Genomic DNA, 27659 nt, shown 5'->3' with positions numbered 1-27659 from the left:
TGAGGCCACACTCCCTGATTCATGCTGTACAGGAGTTATGTGGAGACATGGAGGCAGAGACCACAGATCCCGTGAAAGGAGAGGGCAGTGCTTGGGTCCTGGGAAGTCATTTTTGCCTCCAGGGAGAGGTACTGATGTTTCTGGCTGCTGTGCGTTCTCTCCTGTGCCTAGCCCCATCTGTCTTTGATCGTATCCTTCATTTATAGCATTCTGTCCAGTTCTTGCCCTGGAATGCATCTCCTCTGGTTGTTTGTGTCGAGGGCTGTTTCCCTAGCAGACAGTGGTGTGATAAACATTCTTCCACATATACAGTTGATCCTCATTATTTGCAAACTCAGCAACTCCTCGTTAAAATTTCTGACCCCAAAAGCCATACTCGCGGTCCTTTTGTAGTCATTTGTGGGCATGTGCATGCACAGAGTGGAGAAAAATTTGTCACCCAGTGCACACATTGCCAGCTGAGGTTGAATGAGGCAAAGCTCTGTCTTCTTGTTTCAACTTGTACCGTACACAAGTATCCTTTCCCGGTATATTTAGTGCCACATTTTTAGCCTTTGTGTGTTTTGGCATGATTTTGCTACTTAAAATGGCCCCTAAGCGTAGTGATAAAGCGCTGTCTAGGGTTCCTAAGGACAAGAAGGCTGTGATGTGCCTCATGGGGGAAATACATGTGTTAGATTAGCTTCATTCAGACATGAGTTATGGTGCTATTGGCTGTGAGTTCAGTGTTAACAAATCAAATACATATACGTATAAAATTCAGCAATGTACAGTACATATTAAATAAGGTGTCTTTAAACCAAAGCACACATAAAACCAGGTTATATATTGATTGGTTGGCAAAAATGTGGCCAGAAGCCTGTAGGAACCTAACCTTTTATTTCCCCTAGGAGCAATGATTCAATATTCACTTGCTCAGTGTTTCTGTTGACTTTATAGAATATAACTACATAGAATAATGAGAAGTGATTGTATCTTTGCATGTCACCATGATTATTGCCTTAGGATAAATTTCTGACAGTGGAATTACTGAGCCCAAGTAGAATACCTCTTCTGAGGTCAAGTTTGTATCAGTTAGTTCTTGCTGTGTAACAAACCTCTGTTTCCACCTCTGTAAAATGCTGATTTAAAAAAGCCATATTAGGGCTTCCCTGGTGGTGCAGTGGTTAAGAATCTGCCTGCCAATGCAGGGGACATGGGTTCGAGCCCTGGTCCGGGAATATCCTATGTGCCACGGAGCAACTAAGCCCGTGCACCACAACTACTGAGCCTGCGTTCTAGAGCCTGCAAGGCACAACTACTGAAGCCTGTGCGCCTAGAGCCCGTGCTCCGCAACAAGAGAAGCTACCACAATGAGAAGCCCACGCACTGCAAAGAAGAGTAGCGCCCACTCACTGCAACTAGAGAAAGCCCGCGCATAACAACGAAGACCCAACACAACTGAAAATAAATAAAATAAATAAAAAAATTTTAAAAGCCATATTATTTGCCATCAGCTTAGTATGAGGATTCAAAGAGATAGTGCCTAGCAAGTTAGTAACACTGGGCCTGGTGAGGACTAAGTGCTTAATAAGTACAAGCTCCATCATAGTGTTTATTTGTATTAAAGATCTGTGGCAGGTACTCTCACAAAGACAATCACAGGTTAGTATTATTTCATCCCATTAAAGAGATGAGGAAACTGAAGCCCAGGTATGTAACATAACTTGTCCAAGATGTCCGAGCCAGGAAGTGGCAGGGCCAGTCATTACATCAGGGCTTCTACCATCAACTCAATTCAGCAGGGCTATTGTGCATGGACTCAGCCTCCAGCACATGCCAGGCCCTAAGCCAAGCATGCAAGTTGCATTTTCTTCATAGATACATTTTCTCATGGATGCTCCCACAACACCAGTAGGACAAAAATTAATCCAACATAGATCACAGACTTAGATGTGAAATGTAAAATTATAAAACTTTTAGTGAAAGCATAGGAGAGGGACATCCCTGGTGGTCCAGTGGTTAAGACTCCACGCTTCCACTGCAGGGAGCACGGACTCAGTCCCTGGTCAGGGAGGTAAGATCCCACATGCCGTGTGGTGCGGCCAAAAAAAAGAAAAATGCCTTGGAGAAAATCTTTGGGATACATGCAAAGCATTATTAGATCTAACACCGAAGCATGATTCCTAAAAGGAAAAATTCATAAATTGGTCTTCATCAAAATTGAAAACATTTTTTTCTGTGAAAGACTCCATTAAGAGGATGAAAAAACATAAAGCAAACTACAGACTGGGAGAAAATACTCGCAAACCACATATCCAGCAAAGGACTAGCGTGTAGAATATATACATATATATAACGCTCAAAACTCAACAGTAGGGCTTCCCTGGTGGCGCAGTGGTTGAGAGTCTGCCTGCTAATGCAGGGGACACGGGTTCGAGCCCTGGCCTGGGAGGATCCCACATGCCGCGGAGCGGCTGGGCCCGTGAGCCACAACTGCTGAGCCTGCGCGTTTGGAGCCTGTGCTCCGCAACGAAAGAGGCCCGCGCATCGCGATGAAGAGTGGCCCCCGCTTGCCACAACTGGAGAAAGCCCTCGCACAGAAACGAAGACGCAACACAGCCAAAATCAATCAATCAATCAATCAATCAATCAAAAACATACGCATCTGATTCAAGATCCTCATTAAAAAAAAAAAAAAAAAAAAAAACTCAACAGTAAAAAACCAAACAGTCCCATTTAAAAATGGCAGAAGAGGGCTTCCCTGGTGTCACAGTGGTTAAGAATCCACGAGCCAATGCAGGAGACATGGGTTCGAGCCCTGGCCCAGGAAGACCCCACCTGCTGCGGAGCAACTAAGTCCGTGTGCCGCAACTACTGAACCAGTGCTCTAGAGCCCACGAGCCACAACTACTGAGCCCGCATGCCACAACTACTGAAGCCTGCGCACCTGGAGCCTGTGCTCTGCAACAAGAGAAGCTACTGCAATGAGAAGCCCGCGCACCACAACGAAGAGTAGCCCCCGCTCGCCGCAAATAGAGAAAAGCCCACGTGCGGCAACAAAGATGCAGTGCAGCCAAAAATAAATAAAATAAAATAAATAAATAAATTTATTTAAAAAAAATAAAAAGTAAAAATGGCAGAAGCTATGAAGAGATATACAGATGGCAATAAGTACATGAAAAGATTTTCAACAGCATTAGCCATTAGGGAAATGCAAATTAAAGCCACAACGAGGTATCACTATATACCTATCAGAAAGGCTAAAATAAAAAATAGAGACAACACCAAAGGCTGGTGAAGATGTGGAGAAACTGGATCCCTCATAGATTGCAGGTGGGTGGGACTGTAATATGATATGGTCACTCTGGAGAAGAGTTTGGCAGTTTCTTAAAATACTAAACATACAGTTACACCCATGCCTCATTTTATTGTGCTTCACTTTATTGCATTTTTTTACAAATTGAAGGTGCGTGGCAACCCTGCATTGAGCAAGTCTATGGGTGCCATTTTTCCAATAGCATTTGTTCACTTCATGTCTCTGTGTCACATTTTGGTAATTCTTGCAATATTTCAAACTTTTTCATTATTATTACTATATTTGTTACGGTGATCTGTGGTCAGTGATCTTTGATGTGACTATTGCAAAAAGATTATAACTTGCTGAAGGCTCAGATGATGGTTAGCATATTTTAGCAATAAAATGTTTTTAAATTAAGGTATGTACATTCTTTTTTAGACATAATGCTATTGTACACTTAATAGACTATAGTATAGTGTAAACATAACTTTTATATGTGCTGGGAAACCAAAAAGTTTGTGTGACTGGCTTTATTGTGCTATTTTCTTCATTGTGGTGGTCTGGAACCAAACCTGCAATATCTCTGAGGTCTGCCTGTACCATATGACCCAGCAATAGTACTACTGGACATTTTTCACAAAGAAATGAAGACTTAATGTTCACACAAAAACCTGTACATGAATGTGTATAATGTTCATAGCAGCTTTGTTCATAATAAACTGCCCCAAACTGGAAACGACCCAGATGTCCTTCAATGGGTGAAGGGTTAAACAAACTCTGCTCTATCTGTGGAATACTTCTCAGCAATAATAAGGAACAAAAGGGACTTCCCCGGTGGCTCAGTGGTTAAGAATCTGCCTGCCAATGCCGGGGGGATCCCGGGTCCAGGAAGATCCCACATGCCGCAGAGCAACTAAGCCCATGTGCCACAACTACTGAGCCTGCGCTCTAGAGCCCGTGAGCCACAACTACTGAAGCACGCGCGCCTAGAGCCCGTGCTCCACAACAAGAGAAGCCACTGCAATGAGAAGCCCACGCACCACAACAAAGAGTAGCCCCTGCTCGCAGCAACTAGAGAAAGCAGCAACGAAGACCCAACGCAGCCAAAAATAAATAGATAAATAAATAAATTTATTTTTAAAAAAAAACAAAAGAAAAATGAAAAGATGACAGCAACAAAAAATAATAAGGAACAAACGTGTAACAATCTTGATGCATCTCCAGAGGTTTACACTGAGAAAAGCCAGTCCCCAAACGTTGCACACTATATGACTTCATTTGTCATTCTTGAAATGACAAAATTATAGAAACTGGGAACAGATGAGCAGTTGCCAGAGGCTTAGGAGGGGATGGGGGCAGGAAGGAAGTGGGTGTGGCTATGGGTGCGGGTGTGAGAGGTCCTCCTGTTGATGGAAATGTTCTGTATATTGTATCAAGATACCAATATCCAGAGTGTGATATTATACTATAGTTTTTTTTTTAACATCTTTATTGGAGTATAATTGCTTTACAATGGTGTGTTAGTTTCTGCTGTATAACAAAGTAAATCAGCTATATGTATACATATATCCCCATATCTCCTCCCTCTTGCGTCTCCCTATACTATAGTTTTGCAAGATGTTAACCACTGGGGGAAACTTGTAAAGGGTACATGTGATCTCTTTGTATTATTTCTTATACTTGCATGTGAACCTACAATTATCTCAAAATCTAACATTTACTTTAAAAAAGGCATCCCAGGGAATTCCCTGGTGGTCCAATGGTTAGGGCTCTGCACTTCCACCACAGGGGGCCCAGGTTCAATCCCTGGTCAGGGAACTAAGATCCCACATGCTTCACCTTGTGGCGTGGCCAAAAAGAAAAAAAAAGGCATCCCATACTATTATATACAGAATGGATAAACAACAGGGTCCTACTGTATAGCACAAGGAACTATATTCAATATCCTGTGATAAACCCTAATGGAAAAGAATATGAAAAAGTATGTGTATATATGTATAACTGAATCACTTTGCTGTACAGTAGAAATTAACACAATATATTTTTTGAATTTTTGAATTTTATTTTTTTATACAGCAGGTTCTTATTAGTTATCCATTTTATACACATCAGTGTATACATGTCAATCCCAATCTCCCAATTCATCACACCACCACCCCCCGCCACTTTCCCCCCTTGATGTCCATATGTTTGTTCTCTACATCTGTGTCTCAATCTCTGCCCTGAAAACCTGTTCATCTGTACCATTTTTCTAGGTTCCACATATATGCATTAATATAAGATATTTGTTTTTCTCTTTCTGACTTACTTCACTCTATATGACAGTCTCTAGATCCATCCACATCTCTACAAATGACCCAATTTCGTTCCTTTTTATGGCTGAGTAATATTCCACTGTATATACGTACCACATCTTCTTAATCCATTCGTCTGCCGATGGGCATTTAGGTTGCTTCCATGTCCTGGCTATTGTAAATAGTGCTGCAATGGACATTGGGGTGCATGTGTCTTTTTTTTTTTAAAAATAATTAATTTTATTTTTGGCTGCGTTGGGTCTTCGTTGCTGCACACGGGCTTTCTCTAGTTGCAGCGAGCTGTGGCTGCTCTTTGTTGTGGTGCGCAGGCTTCTCATCGCGGTGGCTTCTTCTGTCGCGGAGCATGGGCTCTAGGCGCGCGGGCTCAGTAGTTGTGGTGCACGGGCTTAGTTGCTCTGCGGCATGTGGGATCTTCCTGGACCAGGGCTCAAACCCATGTCACCTGCATTGGCAGGTGGATTCTTAACCACTGCAGCACCAGGGAAGCCCTGCATGGGTCTTTTTGAATTATGGTTTCCTCTGGGTATATGCCCAATAGGAAATTAACACAATATTGTAAATCAACTATACTTCAATAAAATAAATTTTTTTAAAAAGGCATCCCGGGGCTTCCCTGGTGGCGCAGTGCTTGAGAATCTGCCTGCTAATTCAGGGAACACGGGTTCGAGCCCTGGTCTGGGAAGATCCCACATGCCGCGGAGCAACTGGGCCCGTGAGCCACAACGACTGAGCCTGCGCGTCTGGAGCCTGTGCTCCGCAACGAGAGGCCACGACAGTGAGAGGCCCGCGCACCGCAATGAAGAGTGGCCCCCGCTCGCCGCAACTAGAGAAAGCCCTCGCACAGAAACGAAGACCCAACACAGCCAAAAATAAATAAATAAATTTTTAAAAAAAGAAAAGAAAGGCATCCTGTCCATAGCCAGTCAATCATTTCTAGTTCCAATTTCTCAGAAAGAAGCAGTCAAAGCAGTGAGAATCGAGATTGATCAATTGAGGGTGAATTTTAATATTCCCCAAGCTTTGTCCTCTTCTGTCACTCAAGCAGGGGTCTTGCTTACTGAGATTACTCTAGTAATCTGAGATTACTTCCAGTCACTCATTTAATTAATAGTATTATTATTTGTTAATGCTTCCACAGGGCTAATCCACTCAGCTTCCATGTTGCCCTGGCAACCTAAGGCTAAGGTCTCCATTTGCTACTAAGAGAAGCTAGAAAAATGATTTGCTTAGGAGCTTCCAAATGCAGGTCCCACAGTTCTTTCTTCTTCATACAAGACCTGGCATGTGTATCATGTGGGGTATGGAATCATTCTTCTTTTTCCTGATCATTAAATTCGTCTTCATCTGGCATCGATCTTTTAAGGCTACTTCAGAAATCAGGTTTTGAGAGCAGGAAAAGACTCTCAAATCCAGCATCTTACCTGGACCTGAATCTCTCCAGTTAGGGCCAGTTTGGACAGAACCAAGGTTTCCTTTCAGGTCCACGAAGGAAAGGAATTCAAGAACAATGGGATGATGGGGGAGGAGGGGTTTGCAAAGAGTTATGCAATTTTCCAGTTGCTTCTGGGAGTAGCAGCTCTCCACTGACCACATTTGGGTCAGGTGTGGTGAGGTGGCATTGCTTCTGGCTTTAGATGCTTTCTGTGCAAGAATCACCTCCCCCACCTTAAGGATAAAACTGGAAGGCAAAGGCCTTGGGATCTTTCTCAGCGTATTCTATGGTTGCAGTATGGTGGTGTCATCCTGGGGGAATTGATGTCCTGGGAAGTTTTACTTCTAATTTTATCATTTATAGAACTGGGAGATGGGAATCCACATGTTTTAAATACCTACTGTATGCCAGGCACTATGCTGGATACTTTTCCATGATTTAATTCATTGAATCTAAACTCCTGAATCTTCAAAACCACTCTCTGAAGTAAGCATTTAGACGAATCCCACTATATAGACGAGGCGAGTAGGGCGCGGAGAGGGGAAGTGATTTGCCTGAGGTCACACAACTGGTAAGAAGTGGAGCCTAGATTTAAAGCCGAGTCTGTCAGAATCTACAGTCCATGTTTTTCTCTTCTGTCATGCTGCCAGAGAGGCATCTTTAGTGTAATGACTAACTGACGGCTTATGCCAAGTCAGGCACCCTGCTAAGTGTATTACTAACCAGGAGCTCATGGAATCCTTCCCAAGGTGCGTCTGCTATTATCCCTATTTTACTGAGAAAGAAACTGAGGCTTAGAGAGGAGAAATAATTTGCTGTGATAGCTGTTTTGGTTCAGGTGGACCCTGATTTACATAACACACATTTCTGTGGCTGATGCTTAACATGAAAAATTCCTCCGCTGTGAATTGCAAAAATGCCTTGCTTTGGGAAGTAAATAGCCTACCCATCCGCAGGTCTGCTTTGTTAATTCAGTTCATCAGTCCCAGTTTCCCCAAACCTTGGCATTTCAGAGCTTGGTATTTGAGAAAGGAACTCTGGCTATAAAGAGGACAACTTCACGCTACAGATCAGGAGATTCAGGCCCACAGAGATGAAGGGAACTGCCCCAGGACACGCAGTCTGACAGCAGCAGAGATGGACTGGAATCCCGGTGCTCTGACTTTCAGGCCTGGGCCACTCAGTTATTAAGAGCGGGTCTTTGGCCAGGAAAAGGAAGGGAGGGACCCTGTATCCTTCGTTTCCTCACCTGCGAAATTGGGTCAAGATAGGCCCTTCTGTGTAGTGGGGGGGGATATGTGGGTGTGGTCCAGCCTAGGGGCCAACACCTCATGCTAGCAAAGTGACATGGTGTAGTGGAAAGAGGATCCTAGCGTCGGGAATCCCCAGAAGTGGTGGTGGGAGGGTGTGAGGGCAGCAGAGGCGGAACTTCGGGAGCCAGAGGCGGGGATTCGAGAATTCTGGGCGGGGCTTGGAGACAACGCTGTTAGATGGGCAGTGGGCGGGACTTGCGATGCTGCGAATAGGGTTACCAGCCCGTGGGCGGGGCTTCTAGAAGTTGGGGCGGGGTTTGTGACGCAGAAAGGCCAGTTCTGAAGGAATGAGAGGGGAGCTGGGCTTAGGGAGCCGGGAGGCTGGCGAGGGGTTTGGATGGGGCAATGGGCGGGGTTCAGAGGAGCTGATGTTACGGTTTTAAGGGACTCTGGGGGAATTTTTGAGGAGCCGGGGGATGTGGCCGTGCCGAGCCAAACAGGTCAGTGGGCGGGGCTCTAAGGTAACCGCTCCCGGTTCTTTGGGGTCAGTGGGCGTGGTCCTCCGGCCACTCAGAGGACTAGTGGGCGGTGCTTGCGCTTGGGCACCGCCTTCCTCCGCGGCACTCCTGCATCCCTCGGCGCGACCAGAGGGGGCGCTAGAAAGAGTGAGGCGTGGAACGCAGGGTGGGAAGCGGGCTTCCCCTCCCGGAAGTGGGCGTGGTGCTCCGCAAGCCGGTGGCCCTGGTTGGGCGCGGTGCGGCGCGGGGGCGGGGCCTGCGTGGAGCGGCGGGGGCGGGGGCGGCTGTCCGCGCCCCTCCCCCGCGCGGCGCTCAGTGCCAGGCGGGAGGCGGTAGCGGTTGGAGGCTTCTCCGGGCTTTGCAGCGGGGACTTTGGCAGCGGAGCCTCAGGCACCTCAGCCCTGGTGAGCTGCGCGCGCCCGGCGGGGCGGCTTGGGAGCGAGCCGGACGGGCGGACGGACCTGTCCTTTCAGCGTGTGCCGGCGCCGGCTGACAGGAGCGGGCGGGGCGTGGGATAGGGCCCGGTGGAGCGGACAGGGCTGGGTGGGCGCGCGCGGCGCGGATCCTTGGGCCGGGGGTCCGCCCTGGCCCGTGTGCAGGGGTCAGGGGTAGGGGCTGCTGCGGGAGACTTGGGATCCGGTGGGGAAGGGAGTTGGGGAACGAACCGCTCGGCCTGGGGAGAGTGAACCCAGGTTCCTGTGGGGAGGAGGCTGCCCTGGGGAGACTTTTAGGGGTCCGGAACCCTCCTGGCCGGGCGAGGAGCTGAGAGGGGACGAGGCTGCCTCGGGAAGGGTTTTAGGGGTCAGGGCTCCGCCAGGTTGGGTGGGGTCTTGGGTGGGGAGGGGCTGCTAGAGGCTAGGGCGCAGAGCCCGGGGGGCGCCAGGCCTGGGAGGCGGGACTTGAGCCGCCCTGGGGAGCGAGTGGGTGGGGGGTGGCTAGGGGCCGGGCTCACGTGGCGCCGGGGGGAGCTGGTCCCTGCATGGGAGGGACGAGGGCGGTGGTCCGGCCTGGGGGTTGCCAGCTTTGGGGTACGAGGCCGGCTCTGGGCACTGAAGAGCTGGGTTGGGAGTCGGGAAGGGCGGGGCAGGGCTGAAGCTGGGGTGATGTGGGTGGGGGCGACTCGGGAGGATGAGCCGGGCTTTGGGAACGGAGGGCTGGGACTGGCGGGGGAGGGGCGGGGGGGCGGGTTGGGAGAGGAAGAATGGGGCAGGAAGGCTGCAGGGTCGGGGGCCTGGAGCGTCCGCGTGAACTGGGTGATTCAGAGATACGCTCGCCTAAGAGCGGAGCAGCTGGCGAGGGACGCAGTAAGAAGGAGCGAGGTGCAGGTGGGGCTCCGCTGCGCCTAAATGACTGAGGATGAACTCAGACGTAGAGGTTGGAAATGCAGGGACCGAGCCCTCTCCCGCCTGTCCACACAGGCGCGCGCACACAGCTCTGTGTCTCTCAAATGACTAGAATGTGTTGGGGGGAAGTGGCAGGCTGCGGGGAGAGCCGAGAAGAAAGGGGCTTCCTCTTGCAGGGAGGCGCTGGCCCTGCCGTCCTTTTTTGGGAGTGTTCAAAGGGTTTTTGATCGCTGGAAAAGGAAACGTACGCTTTACTGCATCGCGGTTTAGAATCACATCCTATATTTGGCCTTAATGTAGGCTGTCCTTGTTTTGTGGTGTCTGAAGTCCTTGCTCTACATGTTGCAAACGTGGGATTCAGTGTGAGAAGCAAATTGCAAGTCGCTCATCTCCCCCAGGAGAGCAAGAGGCCTTTCTTTCCTATAATACATTAAAACAAAATTGAATATAGTGCGCGTTTGTAAACTGGTACTGGGTGGCGAATGTGTTTACTTTTGCAAATAGTTATCACAAAATATAATATTAGGCCCTCTCACTGCAGCCTTCCTGCCCGGGATTACATCCTCAAACAGTACTTGTAGGGCTCGTAGTCACTCTATGTAATAATGCATTTCATTGTCCTTATCTGGCAGAGCTCTCCTGACACCAGGGCCTGCTAGAATAGACAGAAACATGATTAAGTATAAGCGGTTGCTTTGCACCGTCTGTTCAGTTGTGAAGGCAAATAGATATCTGTTTATATGACTGCACTTTCTTCATTCCCTATAAAACTGAAGAAATGGGAAAAATCTATTTTGGACTTGATTCTGTATATTTCAGAAAACTAATTTAAGGAAACTAATTTTTTTTTTTTTGGCTTGGAGGTACATTTCAGAGTCACAATGTTTAGGTATGAAGCCTAATAGTAACTCTTGGGTCTGAGAGGTTGCATAAATAAATAGGGGGGGAAAGTGAAATAAAAGTGGGAATTGTATATTAGGCCTTGAGGTGCCATGTTTTGTGGTAAATGTTTGTCGTGTGTACTGGGTATAAAGGTTGGGTACACACCTTTTTGACAAATCTGGAATGTGCCTTGTCCGTGTTTGTTTTTCATTATTTATGGAAGGTACATTAAAGCTTGATGGATTCTAATAGACGCATACCAATGAGAGATCACTGCACAAAATATTGAATTTTTCATGATCATTTGTTACTTTGCCTGCAGATTGTGCTAATCAGAAGTTATGTCTATTACTTTATATATAATTTGGGATTAGATCCAGGGTTGACAGATAGGACTTACGGTGTGTGTGCTACTTCATTATTTTTTTAAAAATTGAAGTATAATTGACATGTAACATTATGTTAGTTTCAGGTGTACAACATAATGATCTGATATTTGTATACACTGAAATGGTCACAATAAGTCTAGTTACAGTGCATCACCATACAAAGTTACAATTTTTGTGTGTGTGTGTGACGAGAACTTTTAAGATTTATTCTCTTGGCAACTTTCAAATACGCACTGCATTATTATTGACTATAGTCACCGTGTTGTCCATTACATCCCATGACTTAATTCATTTTATAACTGGAAGTTTGTACTTCTTGACTTCCTTCACCCATGACATACAGCACTTTTTAAATACTTGGATTTTTTTGATGTAAGTTTTATGCTTAACGCAGCTATCACTTTTGAGATTCACTCCAACCATGAGGAGAGTCACTCAGATGCCTATGAAACGGAACGTTCAAAAGGATAAGTGATCAGTTCTTAGTTATGTCACTGGGAGGTGTGGAAATTCAGTTCTGTATGATGGCAAATTATTTCTTAATACTTTGATTTGTCACCAACGGTGCTTTAGAAACATTATATTAACCAGGTTGTTTTACCTTTGACTTCTTTTTTCAGAGGTGGAACAATAATAAATTTGAGTGCCACTTTCAGATTCAGGGTACAAATCCTGTTTGTTTTCCTTTTGATGACTTCCCAGTGTCACCTTATTCCTGTCAGAACTCTTTTCTGACACTTGTATGTCTTTTTAAACTTAAGATGCCTTTTCTTTATTAAAACATGGAAATACTCATGAATATTTCAGTATGACCTAGTACCTAGAATGTTAAGTAATAGAATCTCTCTGGGTTTTCATTGCCCTAGTTCAGATGCTTTAAAATGAGTGAACAAGATTCTACACTGCTTTTGAGAGCTTATTTTGTATTTCAGTGGCACATAATGGAATCTTTTTTGTTTTATAACCACTTTATTGAGATATAATTTACATACCATACCGTTCACCCATTTAAAGTGTACAGTTCAGTGGTTTTTAGTATATTCACAGAGTTGTGCAGTCATCACCACAACTTTATTTTTTTTTATTTTTTAATTTTTAAAATTTATTTATTTATTTATTTATTTTTGGCCACGTTGGGTCTTCATTGCTGTGTGTAGGCTTTCTCTAGTTGCGGCGAGCGGGGGCTACTCTTCCTTGTAGTGCACGGGCTTCTCATTGTGGTGGCTTCTCTTGCTGCGGAGCACGGGCTCTAGGTGCGCGGGCTTCAGTAGTTGTGGCTCACAGGCTCTAGAGCGCAGGTTCAATACTTGCGGCACACGGGCTTAGTTGCTACGTGGCATGTGGGATCTTCCCAGACCAGGCCTCGAACCCATGTCCCCTGTATTGGCAGGCAGATTCTTAACCACTGTGCCCTAAGGGATGTCCCTGACCACAATTTTAGAACATTTTCATTGCCTCCAAAAGAAACCCCCTACCCATTAACGGTCCCCTGCCCCCCCCCCAATTCTTCTCCCTCACTTGCCCTAGGCAACCACTTATCTATTTTTTGTCTCTATGGATTTCCCTTGTTTTGGACATTTCATAAAAATGGAATCATGCAATATGCAGTCTTTTGTGTCTTTTATTAAGCATAGTGTATTCAAGGTTTATCTATGTTGTAGCATGTATAAGTACTTCATTCTTTTTCTAATGGTTGAAAAATATTCCATTGTATGGATATATACCACATTTTGTTTTTCCATTCATCAGTTGGTGGACGTTTGGGTGTTTCTCCATTTTGGCTATTATGAATAATGCTGCTGTGAACATTTGTGTCCAGGTTTATGTGTGGATATATGTTTTCCTTTCTCTTGGGACTTACTGGGTCATATTGGTTACTCTGCGTTTAACTGTTAGAGGCACTGCCAGACTTTTCCAAAGCAGTTGCACCATTTTACAATCCCACTAGCAGTGTATAAAGGTTTCCGTTTCTCTACATCCTTGCCAACACTTGTTATTCCCTGACTGTTTGATGCTAGCCATCCTAGTGGGTGTGAAGTGGTATCTCATTGTGGTTTTGATTTGCATTTCCCTAATGGCTAATGATGTCCAGCATCTTCTCAAGTCATTAGTGGACAATTGTGTATTTTCTTTGGAGAAACCTCTCTTTAGATGCTTTGCTCTTTTTAAAATTGGGTTATCTTTTTGTTGTTATGAATTATTTATATATTCTAGATACAAGTGCCTTATCAGATATATGACTTGCGAACATTTTCTCCAGTTTATGAGTTATCTTTTTTTTTTAAATAAATTTATTTGTTTGTTTTTGGCTGCGCTGGGTCTTTGCTGCTGTGCATGGGCTTTCTCTAGTTGTGGCGAGCAGGGGCCACTCCTCGTTGCGGTGTGCGGGCTTCTCATTGCGGTGGCTTGTCTTTGTTGCAGAGCACGGGCTCTAGGCGCGTGGGCTTCAGTAGTTGTGGCACATGGGCTCAGTAGTTGTGGCTTGCAGGGTCTAGAGCGCAGGCTCAGTAATTGTGGCGCACGGGCTTAGTTGCTCCGCAGCATGTGGGATCTTCCTGGATCAGGGATCAAACTCGTGTCCCCTGCATTGGCAGGCGGACACTTAACCACTGTACCACCAGGGAAGTCCCTCCTTTCACTTTCTTGGTGGTGTCCTTTGAAGTAGAAAAGTTTTTAATTTTGGTGAAGTTTAATTTATGCATAATGGAGTCCAAACTGATAATGAGTTAGAAATTATTTAGACCTTAAATCACATCCTCACTGGTAGTTTGGTTATATAAATTAAAATCCAAATGTGAAAGGATTAGGGAAAGATTTGAGTTAGTTCTACATCAAAAAGGGTTCATCAGGGAACATATCATTACCTGTTTAAATCCTCTCGTGGTCTCCCACCCCATTGTCTGTGGTTAAAGTTCAGACTTAATGTGGTTGTGGATGAGCACAGCTCTGATTTCAGCCTGTCTCATCTCTCACTGCTCCCCTTCCTGTGTTTCATCTCCATTGCCACTCCCTGAACTGTCCAGCCTTAAGATCTTGTGATACACTTACTACTCGGCTCCCTTTCCACCTGGTGAATCCCTCTTGTCCTTTGGGATTCTCCAGGAAACCTTCCTTAGTCCTCACAGGCAGACATTGTCCCTGCCCTCATGCATCAGACATTCGTCACTCCTGTCTGCTACGAGGAACTGGATTTGAACTTGAGCCCACCGTCTGAAAGGCGCCTTCCCATAGAAGGCAGAATGTGAGAGAGAAGTTCACATGGAAAGCAGACTGAGATTCTGTTGCTCACAGCGTGGTCTCTAGTGCCTACTGGATATTTGCTGAATGAAAGATTATTTTTATTGAAGTTAACTGGAAAGATCCTGAGGTCAGTGGGTTTCTCTGGTTATTATTTACACCTTTGTTGCCTATGTTAAAATAACGTGAAGTACAGGGGTAATTCCTCTCTGCCTTTCTGGCACCCAAGTCCAGCTCTTACCAAAAAATTGCTCAGATGTAAACCGAGTATTTGAAACATTTTCCTGAGGGCAGTTATTCTTGTCCAGGTTCTTTCCCCCTAATAAACAGTGATGACTGGCGCACAGCCTTCTCAGCAGGGCAGATGGCCAGGGAACACATTTGGTTTGGGATGATTTACCAAGACCAAATGCAGCAGGCCTAGCCTGGTGGTGTTGAGGCAGTCAGTGCTGGAACTACCCCAGTGCACGCCTGATGGTGGGTGTAAATCAGGTTTTAAAGGTGCATACTTCCTTCCTTTTCATTCTTTTGTTCATGCTCTTGCTTCTGTCAGAGCATCTGATTAATACTTTAATTAAAAATACTGCACTTAGTATCTTCTTGAGAATTAGGAGAAACCAGTTGGCCATTTGGGATATGTTTTCTGTGTGTTCACTGAAGTGATTGGATTGTGGCAAGGTAGTAAAGAAAAGAAAAATAAATTTCAAATTTGTTCTTTGTCTCCTTAGGCTCAGTGAGCTATCTGTACTTATATAGTTTCTTGCTGTAAGAGTTCTGTCTAGAGAAATTGAGGCAAGGAGGGGTGCAGACCTTCAGAGCCAGACTGAGCTGGGTTTCACTCTCTGCTATGATTTTGTCAATTAACCTACCTCCCTGAGCCTCTTCTGTAATATGGAGATGCTAACGGTACCTTGCTGGGTTTTGAGTAGACACCCAATAAATTTGTGTTCCCTCTGTCTTCACTCTTAAATGTCTGTTTTGGTTTTTTTTCTTAATTAATTAATTTATTTTTGGCTGTGTTGGGTGTTCGTTGCTGCACGTGGGCTTTTCTCTAGTTGCAGTGAACGGGGGCTACTCTTCGTTGCAGTGCATAGGCTTCTCATTGCGGTGGCTTCTCTTGTGGAGCACGGGCTCTAGGCCCGCGGGCTTCAGTAGTTGTGGCATGCAGGCTCAGTAGTTGTGGCTCACAGGTGCTAGAGTGCAGGCTCAGTAGTTGTGGCACACGGACCTAGTTGTGTGTGGGATCTTCCCAGACCAGGGCTCGAACCCGTGTCCTCTGCATTGGCAGGCAGATTCTTAACCATTGCACCACCAGGGAAGTCCTTAAATGTCTGTTAATGAATGGAACTGGGGAGAATCAAATAGGGTAAGTTTAATATATTTTATTTCTGATATTAAGCTATTGTTGTGTGGATTCCCACTCCTGCCTTAGCATTTTAGACTTCAAATCAAACTTGAATCATTGGAGAGGAAAAAAGTGTCTAATTTTAGGATAGGAAGGTAGTGTTAAAAATGAGGCAGTTTTTGGCCATCTATCTGAATTGGAAATGTCTATTCAGACTACTCTTATTCAGGCCTTATGCTTCTATTCAGTCTGTCTGTCTGTCTATTTTAAGGAAAAAGGTTTAGTTCCTGGCAAAAGATTGATCTTTTTAGGGTTTGGGGGGAGATTGCGCTGCAGGGTGTGAGATGCTCATGGGATTGAGTATGATGTGAAGGGCAGCATTGTGCTACAGTGTAACATTCTGTGTGGGAAAAGCCTCCATAGTCTCATGGGATGTTAAATTAGGCCTGTCATTTGAATCTTACATTAATGACAAAAATTGTTCCTCCTGTTTGCCATAGTCAAGAAAAATCAAATTAATGCAAAGATCGGAGTGAGAGAAACTACTATAAATGGGAGTAGGAAGGCTTGTATTTTGTATGACTGAAGGTAGGAATTTCACTGTACATATTTTTCCCCCTTTGGTCATGCAGTTATCTACATTTAAAAAATTATGAATAATGGATCATACTTTTAGCCCCAGTATCTCACCACCTTTTGAAAAATATATCGTATTGGGGGTTTGGGAGGTTATTTCTCAAGCCCAGAGGTCCTCAACTTGATGCCCGTGAGGATCAGCTCTAGACCTTGGTCCGTCCAGCTGCCTGGGCTCCAGCTCCCTGGTGACTCTGAATCACAGCCAGAGCGGAAAGTACCTTGCTGCCTTGTTCCTCATCTGATGGACGAGGGGACTGTGGTCACAGGTGCTTGAAAGACTTGCCCAAGATCAGGAACTTGACTGTCCTTCCCTTCTGCCCCCACCTCCTTCCATGGGTAGTGTGAATTCATTTTTGTAGTAGGTGGTGTAGATTTATACTATAATGTGAATTTTTTTTTTTTTTAACAGTGTGAACCCAGTGTGCTTACCTTGAGTTTTAGTCCTTGACCCAATGCAACAATTCCCTCTTCAGCTTCTGCCACAGTCTTTTGCCGTATTTACAAACTGAACCTACTGTTTATCACTGTCACTGTTTATCACTTCAGTTCATCATCACAATTGGTAGTTAGTACCAATGGGTTTCCCCCCCCACCTCACATCTTCAGATTGTACATGTATTAAACTATGAAGCTTGGTCCATATTTTCAGGGTTTCTTTTTAGATGCAGTTTGGGGAAACTTGAAAATACGTGGAATCTCTTGGAAAAGCCATTGGTAGACTTGATTTCCTAGTTTTCATGTAAAGTTCCTTGACAGTATTTTATTGATCCCTTTTTGTGTCCTCAATCATGTAATCTGACCATTAGTATGCAGTCATGGTAAGGATTTATCTTGGGTGTTTCAAAGACCAATTAATATCGCAAAGGTCAGCCCCATTAAGCCATCCATATATGAAAAGGCTGATTTTAACAGGAACAACATCCAGCCAGTACTGGAACTACAGACAGGCATAATGAAAACCCCGTGGCATTGGCAGAAGATCATTACTTCACAGAGTGGTCATTCCATCTCCGGGGAACCAAGGCAGCCTGGTAATCTGGGCACGTGGCAGTTTGGTGTAAGAGCCTTTTTTGCCCCATTGCGGACTCATGTGTGTCCCCACGTTCTGACAGTTGCTGAGGCCTTCATTCTGGATGAACAAAGCTGTAGTGTTTCAGTTTCGTGAACGGCCATAAACACACACGGGAAGGGAAGTGTTGGGAGTGTGAGGCCTTTGGGGGTGTATTTCCACTCTTGACATTGTCAGGGTTCTTGACAAAATTCACAAGCTCCCCCTCTGTAGGATGAATGTTTACTCACCATTATTTGCTTACTTCACATGAAAGATACTTAAATTCCTTTTCATAATGGTCAAGCATTCTTTTCTAGTTAAAGACTCTAATTCCTTTCATTCTTAGGAACTTGAATTGAGGCTGGTTTATTAATGTAAGAACTCAAATGCTGCCTGAGCGGTGACTGAGAAACACACATAAACTTGAGCTATCATCTCCGTTAAGCAGAAGGATTTATTAGGAGACTGACTAGTCACTTTACAAGCTAGATGGTGAATTAATTTTGCGGTTAGTAGTGTCTTTAGCTTAACAATGTCATCCGAGTTTTTCTTGGCAAGCAAGAGAAAGGCCAGAGCCAACAAGTGCTGGCCACAGCTCTTTGGGGTGTTATTTAATAAGATGCATGTTGTCTGTTTTAGAAATAGAGTAACCATCCCTTAGGCTCTTTCTCTTATGGGAACCACTGTTGCTTTACAGTGTTACATAGGAAAAGGGAAATTGGAAGTATTTATTTATTTATTCATTCATTCATTCATACATACATACATACATACATACCCTGAAACGTCCCTGGTCTTCTTATGCAGTATAGAGATATCATTCATGCACTGGGCTGAATTATTATACATTGTCAAGTGGAACAAATGATACATCTTACCTGCAAAGGATAGTTGTGAGTCATGTGGTTCTCTAACCATGAAAGGTTGAGAGCCCAGAGGCAGCTTCTGTTTTGGAGGCAACGTGTACATTCAGTCCCCAACCCAGGACTGGGTCGTGTTCCAAAGTCTAACTCAGTTATTTGGAACTGAGAAGGCATTTTTGGGTACAGATTCAGTGTTATAGTGGTGGGTAGGTTCCCAGCCTAGACTGAAGAAATCTGTTTAATTCACAGCACAGCTTTTTAAACTGTTAATGATGATAGCTGAATTCTGGATCTTGGAAGCTGGGAGTCATGTGACAAAGAAGTAAGGAACCCTGCTCCACCCCAGATGCCTGTCTGTGTAGGCTGTGTGGCATCCAGCAGCCTCATGCCACAGCAGCCCTCCAAGTTCATCTTCCTTCTCTCTTAACTTGAAGCTTCCACTCCACTGGTTAAGCTGACCTCCTTTAAATAGTAGTCGCAAAGCAGATGGTTCAAATTCATTTCTGCTATTGTGCTCCTGGACGGCTACAGTTCCTACTAGACTACCACCGTTATTCAGTGCTAGAAGGACTAGGGCTTTGTCTTATTTCACTCATGTCTCAACCCTTTTAGAGCTACAGTGTTAATATTTTTACAAAGGAAGCTCCTTATTGATGAACATCATCTCGCTGAAATGTTGGCATGTAGTCAGTATAACAATGTTTCAAGGGGAAAGTTGAAGGAAAGCGAGTGGGGTCAGACAGAGCCCATATAGAAGGCTAGCCCTGGTTCCTGGAATCGGGAAGAAGCCTTGCCTGCTTTAGAAAGGTTCCTCCTGTAACCTCGAAAACAGAGAATCTGCTCAGCTTTTTTCAAAATACACAGGATCCTTTTTTTTTTTCTCTTTTCATTTGGGAAACACAGCTTGAAAGGGTCTTATGTTTTAGCAGTGACTTAGTTTCCAGGACCTTTGAGAAGTAGATCAGGGCAGGGTAATGGTTGTGAGTTGGGGCAACTTGTGCTGGTCCCCGTCTATATCTCTGTCCCTTTATAAACTCTTACCACAAAGCCCCTTCTTTCCTCACAGGGAAATAATTGATCTTTCCTTTTTGTTATTGCCTCTTTGAAGGGTTTGGATTGTCTGGTTTTTTTTTTTTTTTTTTTTTTTTTAAATTAATAGCTACTTTATTTATTTATTTATTTTTAGCTGTGTTGGGTCTTCGTTTCGTGCGAGGGCTTTCTCTAGTTGCGGCAAGCGGGGGCTACTCTTCATCGCGGTGCGCGGGCCTCTCACTATCGCGGCCCCTCCCGTTGTGGGGGCACAGGCTCCAGACGCGCAGGCTCAGCAGTTGTGGCTCACGGGCCCAGTTGCTCCGCGGCATGTGGGATCTTCCCAGCCCAGGGCTCGAACCCGCGTCCCCTGCATTAGCAGGCAGATTCTCAACCACTGCGCCACCAGGGAAGCCCGGATTGTCTGGTTTTTAAGAATGTCTTTTTTTTTTTTTTTTTTTATAGCTACTTTATTTATTTATTTCTTTATTTTTGGCTGTGTTGGGTCTTCGGTTCGTGCGAGGGCTTTCTCCAGTTACGGCAAGTGGGGGCCACTCCTCATCGCGGTGCAGGGACCGCTCTTCATCGCGGTGCGCGGGCCTTTCACTATCGCGGCCCCTCCCGTTGCGGGGCACAGGCTCCAGACGCGCAGGCTCAGTAGTTGTGGCTCACGGGCCCAGCCGCTCCGCGGCATGTGGGATCTTCCCAGACCAGGGCTCGAACCCGTGTCCCCTGCATTAGCAGGCAGATTCTCAACCACTGCGCCACCAGGGAAGCCCCAAGAATGTCTTATTGGAGCATTTTATGATGCTAAGTGTGATAAGGATTAGGGACTTGATTTTTCTGGTGCAGTTAGAAGAAGTCTTGTTCACGAAGTGTTAATGGCAGGCTTAATATTTTGATTTACTTTTAAAAGGTATAATAGTTTTAAAAATACATTACAAGCTTTTTCTAGCCCCCAAGTATGTAATTCTTGACGCTGAATTCTCTGTGTGAAGCCTGAGCTCTGCGGGGGTTGAGAGGACAGGGTGGTGGGGAGTCAGTGTCTCTGGGACACTGGGTCGAGGCCCTGCCCCTGCCCAAGGGTTTGGGAAATAGCACTGGGCTGACTCAGAGGAGGTGTAATTGGGGAAGAGTAGTGTCAAATGGATAAGGGAGATGGCCCAGATTGTCCAGGGTCATGAGAACAGAATACACATTTATACGGTGTGTTTGCGTAAAAGGTAAGCATAGTTTAGATATGGAGCTGTAAAGGTAGCTGGAAGTGTAATTTGTGGGTATCCCTAACATTATTGATTTCTGTGCTATTCCTAATTACATTTTGGGTTAAATGAGTAGAAATTTTAAGTAAACATAAGTGTGGAATTATTATTTTCCACTTTGTGAAAGTGAACACTAGTACCCACTCTATGCCACGTTCCGTGAAGGCAGAGAATGTCACAATGTTTTTGTGCCTCCGTTTCCAAGCGGGCTGCGTGACACATGGTAGGTGCTCAGTAAATGTTAGTCGAATAATTGAATTTCAGTTTTACATGGTACACTTGTAATAGTGATTGTTAGTCTTCCCATTTTCCTAGAAGATGAAAGGAAAAGAGGAAATTTTGTGTGGTGTAGAAGGACTACTGATTGTAAACATTTGCCTAGTAAATTATGTTATGATAAGCTAGTCATCATTTTCATTTAAATAAATGTGTTAGCGTATACACACATTTATTTACTGAAACGTTTTATCTGTAAAGCAAATTTTGGAGTTCTGATTATTTAAAGCGTGAATTCTGATGAAAAATAGGGTGGCATCACATATTGGTACTTTATTGCAAATTTACCTAACTAACTTCTTGAACAAATTGAAAGTACTGGTGGCATGGAGTTCTTAGGGCTTTGATTTGTGGTTTGGTTAGCAACTTCAACTTCAGAAAGAATCCATGAAGGAACGTCCTAGTGGAAGTGTGCCTTCAGCTGGAGAGTTTTTGTCAAAACAGATACGGGAAGAAACCTAATTTGTATCAAGATGAGGATTTAAAGTTAAGGTAGCCCTCGAAAAAACTGAGTTTCCCTTTCTTGTCTTTCTCCTTTCCTCCAGTTTCTTATCTTTTAATCGACTGCCTGTAAAGTGTCTGCATTGGACGCTGAGGGGCCCCTAGGCCCAGCTCCAGGGGAATCACAGGGCAGGTCTCAGCTCATTTCAGTGGCTCCTGGATCTCCAAGGATTCATTTAACTTGAGAAATTGACAAGAACCAAGTACATTAAGAAAGGGTGAATTGGGCACCCTTTCAGCTGTTGAATCATTTAGGAGTTCATTTGTGCAATATTAAAATTTGAAAACCTGTAGGCTCTGGTTTATATCGTATTAGTAACATGTGATCACAAAAAAAGAATCATTTTGTAGCTGCATTTTTGTGTGTGTTATTTCTGGCCATTTTTAGAGGTCACTACAAACCATACATGTAGTTTGTTTGTTGTAAATGTAGTTTTTTAGAAGAGTACTGTTAGGGGTGGGAAGCCCCTGATCTTTCTGCTAACCTTCTACTCAAAATGCTTAAAAAAGGATTCTTCCTGCTTTCATTTGAGGCGTATGGAATTTCTCTTTTAGTTACTATTATGCAGTCCAATTAATTTAACATAAAGGATTAAGGACTATGATTTTCTTTTCAAATCTTTATCCAGTTTGGAGGGAAATTGGATTTGGGATGGTTAAGGTTACAGTTGTACCAGCTAAGGCTGGTAAAAGCTTCTAGTAATAGAGAATTCACTCCCAAAATACTTAGCCCAAATGTTTCCTCCTGAAAGTTGAGTTTTGTTTGTCTCCACTTCCCCGGAGGTATTTTCATTTTATTGGTAAAAGGAGATGTGTGGCGTTTTCCCACTAAAGAACTGAGACCTTCGGAAGGTGTTGGGTGGTGGTCAAGTATTTATTTGGTAGTAACTACATTTTCCCCAGTTTCTTGCACTCTGTTGTTGACACTGATATTGAGTTTTTTGTTTTTCCCCTCTTTAGAAGAGAGGTGTGCTGATAAGGAAATAGTTTGTAATTTTACCAAAAAGGATCAGACAAAACAATTTGTCTGAAGGTGCAGTAAGATTTCAAGAGGTACAGGCACACCTCATTTTGTTGCACTTCACAGATACTGTGTTTTTTACAAATGGAAGGTTTGTAGCAACCCTGCATCCAGCAAGTCTATCAGTGCCATTTTTTCCAATGGCATTTGCTCACCTCATGTCTTTGTGTCACATTTTGGTAATTCTCGCAATATTTCAAACTTTTTCATTATTATACTTGGTATGGTGCTCTGTGATCAGTGATCGTTGATGTTACCATTGTAATGGTTTTGGGGCATCACAAACCACGCCCATAATAAGATGGTGAACTCAATAAATGTGTTTTCTAACTGCTCCGCTATCTGGCCATTCCCCTGTCTCTCTCCCTCTCCTCAGGCCTCCCTATTCCCTGAGACACAACAATGTTGAAATTAGGCTGGTTAATAACCCTACACTGGCTTCTAAGTGTCAAAGTGAAAGAAAGAGTCTTATGTCTCTCACTTTAAATCATAAAGCTAGAAATTATTAAGCTTAGTGAGCGAGGCATGTTGAAAGCCGAGATAGGCTTACAGTTAAGCTTCTTGGACTAGTTAACCAAGTTGTGAATGCAGACGAAAAGTTCTTGAAGGTCTCCAGTGAACCTGGAATGATAAGAAGCAAAGCAGCCTTATTGCTGATATGGAGAAAGTTTTAGTGGTCTGGAGAGAAGATCAAACCAGCCACAACATTCCCTTAAGCCAAAGCCTAATCCAGAGCAAGGTCCTAACTCTTTTCAATTCTGTGAAGGCTGAGAGAAGTGAAGAAGCTCCAGAAGAAAAGTTTGGAGCTAGCAGAGGTTAGTTCATGAGGTTTAAGGAAAGAAGCTGTCTCCATAACATCAAAGTGCAAGGTGAGGCAGCAAGTGCTGACATAGAACCTGGAGCAAGTTCTTCAGAAGATCCAGCTCAGATCATTAACGAAGGTGCGCACTAAATAACAGATTTTCAACATAGATGAAACAATCTTCTACTGGAAGAAGATGCCACCTAGCACTTTCATAGCTAGAGAGGAAAAGTCAATGCCTGGCTTCAAAGCTTCAAAGGACAGGCTGACTCTCTTGTTAGGGGCTCATGCAGCTGGTGACTTAAGTTAAAGCCAGGGCTCATTTACTATTCTGAAAATCCTAGGGCCCTTAAGAATTATGCTAAATCTACTCTGCCTGTGCTCTATAAATGGAACAACAAAGCCTGAATGACAGCACATCTGTTTACAACATGGTTTCCTGAATATTTTAAGCCTACTATTGAGACCGACTGCTCAGAAAAAGATTCCTTTCAAAATATCGCTGCTTGTTAACAACTCACCTGGTCACTCCCGAGCTCCGGTGGAGAGGTGCCACGAGATGAATGTTGTTTTCATGCCTGCTAACACAGTGTCCACTCTGCAGTCCACGGATCAAGAAGGAGTTTCGACTTTCAAGTCTTACTATTTAAGAAATACATTTTGTAAGGCTGTAGCTGACATAGATGGTGATTCCTCTGATGGATCTTAGCAAAGTCAATTGAAAACCTACTGGAAAGGATTCACCTTTCTAGATGTCATTAAGATCATTCATGATTCTTGGGAAGAGGTCAAAATACCAACATTAATAGGAATTTGGAAGAAGTTAATTCCAGTTGTCATGGATGACTTCAGTGGAGGAAGTAACTGCAGATGGGATGGAAATAGCAAGAGAAGTAGAATTAGAAGTGGGGCCTAAAGATGGGACTGGATTGCTGCCATCTCATGATAAAACTTGAACAGATGAGGAGTTGCTTCTCATGGATGAGCAGGGAAAGTGGTTTTTGAGGTGGACTCTACTCCTGGTGAAAATGCCGTGAAGATTGTTGAATTGATAACAAAGGCTTTAGAATGTGACATAAACTTAGTTGATAAAGCAGCAGCAGAGGACCGACCCCAATTTTGAAAAAAACTTCTAGTGTGAGTAACATGCTATCAAACAGCTTTTCATGCTACAGAGAAGTCTTCCGTGAAAGGAAGAATCAATTGATGTGGCATACGTCATTGGTGTCTTATTTTAAGAAATTGCCGGGAATTTACTGGTGGTCCAGTGGTTAGGACCCTGTGCTTTCACTGCCGAGGGTGCGGGTTCAATCCCTGGTCGGGGAACTAAGGTCTGGCAAGCCGCGCAGCGTGGCAAAAAACTAAAAAAAGAAAAGAAAAGAAGAAAAAAAGGAAATTGCCACAGCTACCCAACCTTCAGTAACCACCACCGTGGTCAGTCAGCAGCCATCAACACAGAGGCAGGACCCCCAACCAGAAAAAAGATTATAACTCTCTGAAGGCTCAGATTAGATAGTTGGCTTCTAACAATGAAGTATTTTTAAATTAAGGTGTGTACATTTTTTTTAGGCATACTGCTATTGTACGCTTAATAGTGTATAGCTACAGTATAGTGTAAACATAACTTTTATATGCACTGGGAAACCAAAAAATTCTTGTGACCCGCTTTATTTTGAGATTTGCTTTATTGCGGTGGTCTGGAACCAAACCTTCAATATCGTTGAGCTGTGTATGCCTATATACTGCTGCTTTTTCTATAGGATGGCTGAAAATTCATTTTTATTTTAAACAGTGTTAATTTCATTTTCAAATAGCCTGTTCAATATGTTTTTTGTTTTTTGGGTTTTTTTTGGCTGTGTTGGGTCTTCATTGCTGCGTGCGGGCTTTTTCTAGTTGCGGTGAGCGGGGGCTACTCTTGGTTGCGGTGCGCGGGCTTCTGATTGCGGTGGCTTCTCTTGTTGCGGAGCACGGACTCTAGGCGCGTGGGCTTCAGTAGTTGTGGCTCACGGGCTCTAGAGCGCAGGCTCAGTAGTTGTGGCGCACGGGCTCTAGAGCGCAGGCTCAGTAGTTGTGGCACACGGGCTTAGTTGTTCCGCGGCATGTGGGATCTTCCCAGACCAGGGCTCGAACCCGTGTCCCCTGCACTGGCAGGCGGATTCCTAACCACTGTGCCACTAGGGAAGCCCCTGTTAAATATGTGTACCTTCGAGCTCTGGGCACCTCTGTGGGCAAACTACCTTAATTTTGAAGCCACGGATCCAGTTATTAATCTGAAAAGGCACAATAAGTAATTTAAATATTTTCCCTATGTTTTTGCTCTTTTCAGACACCCTACTTGTAAAGAGAAAGCTCTTGGGAGCTGCTCCTAAGAAGTGGTTCTTCGTCCTGTATTGACTCCCTGCCCCCGTGAACTTCTGTGTCCCAGTGTTTGTCGCAGCAGCACAGTGACGTTGGTGTGAATAATTGATTGTGGTGTCTCCTTCTGGAGACTGTCAGCTTTGTGAGAGCCGGGCCCGTCTCCTTGCTCACCATTGCATCTGCAGCGTCTAGCATCACGCCAGGCGCACGGTCAGAGTTCAGTAAATAGTTGTATGATGAGTGACTGGGATTAAAGACCTCTTCAGCATTCACAGTCGAGTGTGTGTGTTATGTGTATTACCCCATGGGTGGTGCTAACTCCGTTCTCCTTGAATTGTGTGTGTTTTATTAGGGGATGTGGACTGGATCCCAGTGAAAGAAGCGTTCTCTATAGATTTGTAGGCTTTAGATTATAATAATTATATTAATAATAGGATCCTAGAAATAATTTATTTTAGTTCTCCTATTTTATAGATGAAGAAACAACCAACCATAGGACTAAAATGATTTAGTGGTTAGGTGACTGTGGGATAAGCTAGTCTTGAATCCAGGCCGGAGTTATTCCTACTCTTACCTCCCCTTGAAATATGGTCAAGAGTATGTTTATTTAATCACTGCTTACCCAGGGTATAGGGTATTATAAAGGGAAGACAGAAATTCTTCAGTTGAAGGAGATTACTCTGTTTTTTTGACATTGCTACTTTTGCTATGGCTAGCCTTATGAGGGTCTTCATAAAAATGCCTTAAAAAAAAAAACCACAAAAAGATCTTGGAGTCCAGTAATTTCATTTCCTGGTATAAGTATATTGCCAAAGAATTATGAAAATTTTATTCCAAGAGAAACTCCATCTGACTAAGTAGTGGAAACAGACTTAGCAAGTTTGAACAGTCGTACACAGTGTGCTTTCCCCCAGTTGTTGATAAGAAAAGTAGGTCATCAGTATAGAAAGAGTATTTTGAAACACATTGGTCATTAATTTTTAAGTGAGAGTGCTGGGCCAGTCATGGCGGTAAAAGTTCTGCAGTTGGGATGAGAGCTCTTGGGATTAATTTGGCTCTTTGAAGAGAGAGGCAGAGTCGAAATTCCGAGCCTGATCTCCTGTGGGGCACTTTAGCGAGATGCTGGCAGCTCAGAGGATTCTACTCAGTTCCACCGTGTTGTCTGGGCAGGCAACGCCTGCTGCTGTCTCTGATGAGGGTTTCTTCAGCAATCCTTTCTCAAAGCTCCAGGGAGGGGTATAGTGGGTCTGTTTATAAAGATGCTGGTGATAAGCAGAAAACTGGGAGATAGAGGGATTGTAAACATGTCATCCTGACACATTATCTTCTGAAAAATCTGCTCTTCCTTTGATAATGTAATAAAAAAAAAATTCTGTCATTGAAGAGCTAGAGATGACCCCTACAACCTTGTAATCTCATGTGTTAGTAACTGTAAAATTCATGTCGTGTCATTCTTCTTTATTTTAAGGGAGTTCCAGGCCCTTTTCGGGCATCTTTTAGTTGTAAAGGGTCTCTCTTTAATTAAAGTGTGAGAGTCGATTTGAGGATTTGGGGTTTCTGTACTTAGGATCTTTATCTGTTGCTATTTTGCTGTCCATGTCATGCTCATTTCTTTTTTTTTAAATTTCAGCCTTACTGAGTGTAGTTGACACACTGAATTGTAAGATATTTGAAGTGGGCCTCGTGGTGATTTGATGTACGTACGTAGCTCGTTTGGTCTCTTGTCAGACTGCGTTTTCAGCAGTCACTCTCAGAGCTGCACGTCTCACTCTGTCATCGGGGAATGGGGAGCGCCTGTGTTGATGGCAGGCAGCCCCCACTTCTTTTTGTAACCAGTTCCTAAAATGAGTACAAAATTGTAAAGTG

At 44.1% G+C, this 27659-nt stretch overlaps 1 protein-coding gene across 3 annotated transcripts in view; it reads left to right on the top strand.

The window, feature by feature from the left end:
• The first annotated feature begins 8692 nt into the window (after positions 1 to 8692).
• The window catches only part of CORO1C (coronin 1C), an 83497-nt gene continuing 64530 nt past the window's right edge, over positions 8693 to 27659 (top strand). The window contains exons 1-2 of one of the 3 annotated variants that reach the window (XM_057526796.1): positions 9093 to 9202; positions 25762 to 26003. The gene's annotated coding sequence lies outside the window, so the exon portion shown is untranslated. Of the gene's footprint in view, positions 8781 to 9069; positions 9203 to 25761; positions 26004 to 27659 lie in introns of those variants that run through there. The other 2 variants (XM_007180078.3, XM_057526797.1) reach the window with 2 other exon arrangements.

This window comes from Balaenoptera acutorostrata, chromosome 13 (genome assembly GCF_949987535.1).
Source record: "Balaenoptera acutorostrata chromosome 13, mBalAcu1.1, whole genome shotgun sequence".
Classification (NCBI taxonomy): Eukaryota; Metazoa; Chordata; class Mammalia; order Artiodactyla; family Balaenopteridae; genus Balaenoptera; species Balaenoptera acutorostrata.
This window is presented reverse-complemented; position numbering and strand designations above follow the sequence as displayed.